Source organism: Nannospalax galili, unplaced genomic scaffold, assembly GCF_000622305.1.
Source record: "Nannospalax galili isolate Female #2095 unplaced genomic scaffold, S.galili_v1.0 scaffold207, whole genome shotgun sequence".
NCBI classification, from domain to species: domain Eukaryota; kingdom Metazoa; phylum Chordata; class Mammalia; order Rodentia; family Spalacidae; genus Nannospalax; species Nannospalax galili.
In genome coordinates this window covers 4,865,707-4,874,327 of record NW_008358517.1, presented here as the reverse complement: position 1 = coordinate 4,874,327, position 8,621 = coordinate 4,865,707, and the positions used below count along the sequence as shown (strand labels likewise).

Below are 8,621 nucleotides of genomic sequence, written 5' to 3'. Positions count from 1 at the left end.
TAGAGAACAACAGACTGGAGAGAGCACGTGCCTAGATAAGACTCCTATATTAAACCTCACCCACCCATATCTCAGAGATCATTACAGAAAATGGGGCAGGAAGATTGTAAGAACCAGGGTTGGTGGATGAAAATAAGGAAACACACTTTCATGCCTCTGGGAGCTTGCTCATATGAACTTGAAACAATGGTGACAACATGCACAAGACCCATGCTGACCCAATCAGACAAAAGCCCACTATAGAGCGAGGGAAATGGGCAGTAGGCCCCAACCCAAGCCAAAGAACTATTCGCAACTGATTACTGCTGAGTGATGGAGGGTAGATCTTTTTTAAGGGAATGACTCTAGATAGGCTAACTCGAGTGAATGAACTTGCACCAAGGGACATCTGGGTACAAGTGCTTGACCAGATAAGACTTAACAAATATCATAGAGTGCATAAAATCCAGTTGGGGGCGGGGGACATTGGAAAGTGCGGATGGGGGAGGGGGTCTAAATTTGAGCAAGATCTATCGTATGAAACAAAAAAGTCAATTAAAATACTAATAAATAAATAATAAAGAGAGTGCTAATGGGCCCACCATCTCTGAATTGTCATCTCTAGTTCCCACTGTTATTTCATCTTTTGTATCAGTATGTTCCCATCACAAGTGTTCTTTTGTGTAGTCAAGCCATCCACTCCAATATGTTCCTTTCAACAAAGTAGTCTTTGTACGATTCCAAGACATTCTTCATTTTCTGGTACTTGGGTAATTTAAAACACATTCTTCCATCTAAGTGTGACAATTGTATCAAATTCCAATGATAACTTTCTTATTGTACTTTAAATTTCTATAATAGATTTTAATCAAATTTAGACCCCTTTCCCCATTTACACCTCCCATAACCCCATACCCCATTGGATTTCATCCATTCTGTCATATATAGTAAGTCCTATCTGATCAAGCATTTGCATGCAGATGTCCCTCGGTGCAAGCTCATCCACTAGAGTCTAGTCAGCCTATCTAGAGTCACTCCCTTAAAGAAGATCTATTCTCCCTCACCCCACAGTAATCATTTGCCAATAGTTCCTTGGCTACGGTTGGAGCCTGCTGCCCATTTCCCCCAATTCATGCTGGGTTTTTGTCTAACTGAGTCAGCATGGGTCATGTACCTGCTGGCACTACTGTTGCAAGTTCATATGAACAAGTTTCCAGTGGCCTGAAAGCCTCTGTTTCCCTATGTTAAGGTACCAACCCTGGCTCGTACAATATTTCCACCCCCTTTTCCACAGTGGTCCTTGACCCATGGGTGGGTGAGGTTTAATATAGGAGTCCTATCCCAGGACACACACTCTGAAGCCTCAATCTCTAATACTTAACCTGTTGTGGGCTTCTGTATGCATCAGACACTGTTGTATGAGGAAGCATCACTGGTGAGGGTTGAGGGATGAACTAGTATAAGGAACTGAAATCATACAGTGTCTGCTCTCAAACTATGGTAGAATTAAATCAAATTATCAACAATAAGAAACTACCTGAAAAATCCCCCAAGTGCTTAGAAATTGAACGACACATTTTTAAATAATGTATGAGTCAAATTTCAACAGACATTTTAAAATATTTTGAACCAAAAGAAAATATAATTTATGAAACTGGAGGGATGTAGTGAATGTAACACTAAAGGGAAATATGTAGAAATAAATTTATATTTTACAACAAAAGGTATCAAAAATTAATATTTGAAGCCCATGCTTTAAAAAACTAGAAAAAGGAATATACCTTAAATCCAAGATTAGTATAAGAAAAATAAAATTAGAACAGTAACTAATGAAATTGGAAACATAAAAAAACAATAGAAAAAATATCACCAAAACTAAAAGCTGTTTCTTTGAGAAGAAATTGATAAAAACCAAAAGCCTCTATTCAGACTAAGGAAAAAGAGGGACGACACAAGTTGCAATATGTTTTATGAAGACAACACATTACTACCAATCCTATGGACATTAAAAAATGGTAAGGGGATATTATTACTATCAATTGCATTTATAAATAATAAAAATACCTGAATTTCTGTAAAAAAAAATTAGGGGAAATTATGAACAGCTCCATGCCCCAAAACTTGATGTCCTAGATATAATAAACCAATTTCATGAAAGAGACAATCTACTAATACACCAAAAGAAATGAACACGTGAAATAGGCCTATATCTACTGGGAATTAATAACTAGCCTCCCAAAAGAGGGAGCACTAGGCCCAGGATTAATTATGGAGTATCTGAGGAAAAGTTAATAATAGTGCTCCATAACTTCTGTGAGAACACAGAAACAAACACAAGACCCTTCTTAATTTAATCCAGAAGTTCAGTGTTCTCTTAATACCAAAGCCATAGAAAGACTGCATAAGATGAAAATACAAGACAATATATTTATGAAAACACGAAAACATTAACAAGCTATCAGCAAATTTAATTAAATGAATGAGTAAATGAAAATACTGTTACAAGTGTAAGGAATGCCATACAAGCAGCAATTTTCTTATGCCAAGACATGTAAAAATCTTGCAAGGAGCTAATATCAAGGAATTTGATATCATGGTCTGATATTACCAAAAATTTATTCCAGCTGCACATATTCATTTTCTTCTGCAACTACCAAAACACAGTTGCTGTTATAAGGTGATTGGGGTGCAGTTGAATAAAACTGTGGTGAAACCAGAGCCAGAGTATCCTTTGAGGAGGAACCAAATGTTTGCTCCCAAAACTGTCAATGTTAGTCATGCCAGCAATAGCCAGAGTTGATATTAAAATGTGGGTGTCTGATAAATATTTCTTCTTGTATGAGATAGCTGCTTTACAGAGTGTTCCTCCCACAGAAGAAACCTCACAATTCCCTTTTTTCCATTCACTTGTCTTGGTGTACAGAAAAACCACAGGTATCAATGAGATCTTCGTCTTGGTCTGCTCACTTGTCAAATGTCGTATTTGAATTATCAATCAACTTGAAACTTGCACCATCAGTGTCATAAAACATGCCTAATAATATGTCATCTAGGACATTCCATTGCTTTTGTGAAGTATCCAGTGTAAAAACATTTTCTCCTTCACTGTGAATACTTAACAGGTCTGCTCCAAGAGTCCATCCAGGATAAGAGACTAACTATGTCCCCTGCCTAGCTGTCATTAGTTGCCAAAATTTCCTTAGGTTGGGTTGGGGTTTCTTACCCATTTCCCCATGTCTATGCTGGAATTTTGTCTGGTTTGAACTGTCATGGGACTTGTGCATACTGTCGCCATTTGCTGTGAGTTCATACGAGTAACAGACCACCAGTCTAGAAAATTTATCTTGTGGTCATCCACCACCTCTGACTCTTACAGTCTTTCTGCCTCCTTCCGCAATGATCCCTGAGCCTTGTGAAGCAAAAATTAGATATAGGGATAAGCACTCTGCAGCCTCTTGTTCTCTTTACATTGGCCAGTTGTAGGTTTTTGGGTTAATCACTATCTACAGCATAAGGAAAATTCTCTGATGAGAGTTGAAAGATGCATTAATCTGCAAATTTCATACTTTTATTCTCTTGGAGCTGAAAAATATTCCATTGTGTATATGTACCACACTTTCATTATCCATTCATCAGCTGATGAACATCTAGATTGATTCCAATTTCTAGCTATTATAAAAAGGGCAGCAAAGAACATGGATGAACATATATTTCTGTAGTAGGGTACAGAGTCTCTTGAGAATATGCTCAAGAGGAGTATGGCTAACTCGTGTGGTAGGTCAATTTTGAGCTTTCTGAGGAATCTGTGATTTGTCTAGTGGCTGCACCAGTTTGCACTCCCACCAGCAGTGGCTAAGCATTCCCCTTTCTCCACATCCTTGCCAGCATTTGACATTCATTTTTGGAACTTAGTCATTCTGAGTGTGGTAAGATTAAATCTTAAAGTGATTTTAATCAGCATTTCCCTGTTGACTAGAACCTTTGAACATTTTTAAAGTATTTCTCAGCCATTTGCCTTTATCTTTAGAGAACTCCCTGTTCAGCTCCTTGCCCCACTTTTTAATTGGGCTGTTTGGGTTTTTGTTTGTGTGTTTGTTTTTTGATATTTAGGTTTTTTTGAGTTCTTTGTATAGTCTAGATATTAACTGTCTGTCAGAGGTATAGCTGGTAAAGATTTTTCCCATTCTATAGGTTGCTTCTCACTCAAATGATGATGTCCTTTCATGTACAGAGGCTTTTCATTTTCATTTACTCATTGATTGTGGCAAGTCAGAGTCTATTATAAAAGCAGATTTTAGAAAAGGGATAATGTGCATCTAATTAAAGAGTTTTACCCATTGCAAATGCAGAACATTTATTTCACTAATTGAAAGGAAGCCCAAAGCCCAAAAAATAAAAGTTGACGATTTTTTTAAAAGAATAATTTTATACTATTACCAAGTGGGATTTATCCAAGGTGCACAAGACTGGTTCAATACTAGCATACACATTAGTATAATGCATCATATTCTTCCACAGACCAAAAGAGAACAATCACAAAATTATACTGATAGATGAAGATTAAGCATTTGGCAAAATCAATACCCATTTGTGATAAATATTCTAACCAAAAGAGTAATAAAGGGGAATTTCCTCAGCTTGATAGAGAAATCTACAAAAAGCATACTGCTAACATCAAGGGTGAGAAAATCTAGAATTTTCTATACATGCCAAGAATAAGGAAAGACTGTCCTCCTCATTCCATTGCTCTTCAGCATCGTACTGGAAATACTAAGTCAAAGAGACAAGACAGTGAAATAAAAGGTACATCGATTTACAGTATAAAAGTCTTTGTTCCTCAGAACCATGGCCATCTGTGGAAAACACAAAAGGAATGACAAAAATATTATTGGAATAAGAAGTCTTTATAGCAAAGTTGTAAGACATAGGATCAATATGTAAAAGCTAACTGCCAAGCTGGGCATGGTGGCGCTCATCTGTAATCCTAGCACTCAGGAAGCTGGCAGATCTCTGTGAGATTGAGGCCAGCCTGGTCTACATAGGAAGATCTAGGTTAGCTGGGCCTACAGGGAAAAAAAAAAAAAAAGCTAGCTGCTTTCCTACATATCAGCAATGAACAAGTGGAAATTAAGAACACATTACTGCTTATGTCAGCAACTTTCCGATGCAAGGCCTAGGGACACAATTAAAATATATGCGAATCTATCTGAAGAAAACTACAAAAGTAGCCAAAGAGTTAACCGGATGCAGAGATAAATTCATGTTCATGGCTAGGAAGACACACAATTGAGCATCTCAGTTTTTCCCAACTTGAGCCAACCCAATCCCAACCAAAATCCCAGCAAATAAGTCCTAAACAAAGGCAATGAAATGGAGTAAGGATAGTGTTTTCAACAAATTGCTCTGAAATAATTGGACACCCATATACAATATGGCTTTACATTCTTCACAAAAATTAGCCAAAATAGATCAGAGACCAAAGTGTAAAACACAAAATTATAAAACTCTTAGAAAAAAAAAATGAAAGTCTAGATGACCTGGGGTAGGGTAACGACATTTTAACTATAATAACAAAAGCAGGAGCCATGAAATAAAGAACTAGTAAAGTGGACTTCATGAGCTTAAATCTTCTGCCTTGTGAAAGGCAATTCAGAGAAGAACACAGCAAGCCATGGGCTGGGAGGGAGCACTGGCAAATGGCGTGTCTTGCAAAAGATTGATATCCTAACTATACACCACACCCAAGAACATATGCAAGTAAACATGAAAAGATGGCCCAGTATCATTGGGAAATTGCAAATTAAAACTGCAATCTACTGCTATGAAAAGTAAAACCCAAAACACTGACAGCAAATGTCAGGGACAGACACTCTCATTGCTGATGGGCGTTTACAATGCCACTTTGGAAGCATTTAACAACTTCTTACAAAAGTAGACATAGTCTTAACCTAGGATCTAGTGATCATGTTATTTACCAAAATGAGCTGAAAACTTTTTGTTTACATGAAAGTCCCACACTGATTTCTATAACATTTTTAATAATAGTTTCCAACCATGGTACTCTTACTAGGTAAATGAATAAACTGTGATAGATCTAGATGAATGAATATTATTCAGTATTAAAAATTAATGAGTCCATAACCTACAACAAGACATGGAGGAAAGTCAATGGATATTACTAAATAGAAGCTGCAAATCTGAAAAGGCCAAAGGCTTTATAATTCCAACTATATGAAATTCTAGAAAAAGCAAAACTGCAGTGACAGTGAAAAGATCATCAGTTTCTAAAGTTTAGGGGTGACATTGGAGGGGTGGATGGGGCAAGCACAAATTTTAGGTTTTAACATACGCGATACTATAACAATGAATACATATCATTAAACAGTTGTCAAAACCATAGAATGTAGCACACCACAGTGAGTCTGGATGTGAAGTGTGCACATGGGTTGATAACAATGTGTGATGCAGCTTCACTGACTGTGAAACATGCACCTCTCTGGTACAGGTCATTGACAGTGATGGACTGTGTGATGGGAACAGGACATGTATGTACTCAGTACTTTCCACTCAATTTTTTTGAAAACATAAAACTGCTCTAAAACTAATAATTACAGATTTAAAGCAATAATTTTTAAAGGTTTTCAAATTTTATTTTATGTGTATGTGTGAATGCCTGCCTACAAGTATGTACACTATGTACATGCCTGGTGCCCAGAGAGGTCAGAAGAAGGAGTTCCTGGACTGGAGTTACAGATGGTTGTGAGCTGACATGTGGATGCTGGCAACTGAATCTCAGTCCTCTGCAAGAGCAGCAAGTGCTCTTAAATGCTTATCCACCTTTACAATCCCCTAAAATAATTTTTAACTAAATAATATATTTGTGATATTGTAGTATTACATATTATATATATAAACTCCTTGATTAAGAAAACAATGTCAGTACTGCTAACAAAAATGTCAGTGCATTATTCTAGGCAATATTTTATGATTTGTAATACATATGAGCTTATGCATGATTTCTATTGCTGATAAAAATCATAGGTGATGCTAATAAGATTGTGGTTCAGTTATTTTATTTGTAATAAAAGTAAATTATATATTTTGGCCGGGGGTAGAAATTCTTTTTCATTCAAGTTCACAGCATCCCTGAATTTTATTCATGAATCTGTTGAAGGAAGAGGGGTCTGTAGACTACTCCCTCATTTGATAAATGCAATAGGAAGGGAACTACAGAAACAGCTCTGAGAACCAGCTGCATCAGTGAAATGTTCCAAATAAACTAGTCAGCAGTTCCTCTCATTTGCTGAAGAATTACTTCTCTGTAGGTGTCATCTTTATTGAAACTGATTTCCTTAGGCTTGGTATAGACTGACTACATCTTCCCCAGAACTCACGTTAAAACCTAATCCCCAATGTAATGTTAATACTTAGAAGTGAGACCTGTGGGAAGTAGTTAGGATTTGGTCATATCTTAAGTGTGGGGCTCTCATGGTGGGATTAGTGCTTTGTAAGAAGAGGAATGGAAACATCACTCTGCCCTTTGAGGACATGATGACAAGGGAGCTCTCAGCAAGGCACAGAAGGGCCTCCACCAGAACTGAACTCTGCTGGACATTGACCCCCAACTTCCCAGCCTCCAGACTGTGAGAAATAAAACCTTGTTATTTAAAAAGCTCAGTCTGTGGTATGTCGCCGTCACAACCCAAGATGACTCAAAGTAGCTTGTGTACCAGAGAGAGGACACAAGACAAAAACCAGGAAAGCCTATTATGTGGCTGGCTTACTTAAGGAAGTAAAAATTCTCTAAACACATCTGCCTCTTTCCCTAAAATGTCCAAAGGAAGTGATTCTTAGTGCATTCACCAAGATTCAAACTTCACACACTTCTTAGTTGTTATATGGTTCATAAAAATCTCTCACTTTTCCCCAAAATAAAATAGCATGTGCTTAAACTACTCTATGAAAACTAGTGACCCACATAACGTTCATATATTCACTTACAGAACAAATATTACTGGGTACATACATTATAGCAGACACTAATGTCAATACAGGTATCACAAAAATCTAAAACATTAGTCCTACTCTCAAGGGCCTATTACAGTCTAGCTTCAGGCACAACCGAGAGATATACAACACGCAAATAACTATAGTCTGCAGAAAAGTGGAACCAAAGAGAAAAATATAAAAGAAGGGGTATTTATGACCTGAAATAAAAATAGGTGGAAACCTACCATCCTCTCCAAGGCTCAGGGACTTTTGCAAAGAAGGTTGGCAGGAAGAATGTAAGAGCTGGAGGAAGGGGTGGAGTGTTAACTGCAAGTGTCCTCTGACCTCCTACCACTGTCCTGGCAAGCTATAGTCAAACATCCTTCCAACTTTCCCACTCATCAAGGAGTGGGGGAGAGGGTGTCGTCAGGGAGTCAGTTACCCCTCCCATGCAATCAGTCGACCTTAGCTGCATGTGGGGGAGGGGCTGAGGATATAAAAGGCAGGTGGCACCTCTCATCATTTTCTGCTGCTGTCAGGGAGTCACAGGAGTGTGGACTTTGCAGTGCAGCCATAAATGGGGGGTGCCCACTCTTCTGTAAATAAATCCCCACCCTATGTTCTATCAGCAAGCCCAATAAACCAGTTAGGAT

The 8,621-nt window shown here is 37.8% G+C and overlaps 1 pseudogene; it reads right to left on the bottom strand.

Annotated features, from left to right (window-relative positions):
• Positions 1–2,594: 2,594 nt before the first annotated feature.
• LOC103724654 overlaps positions 2,595–8,621 on the bottom strand; it is a 20,666-nt pseudogene continuing 14,639 nt past the window's right edge.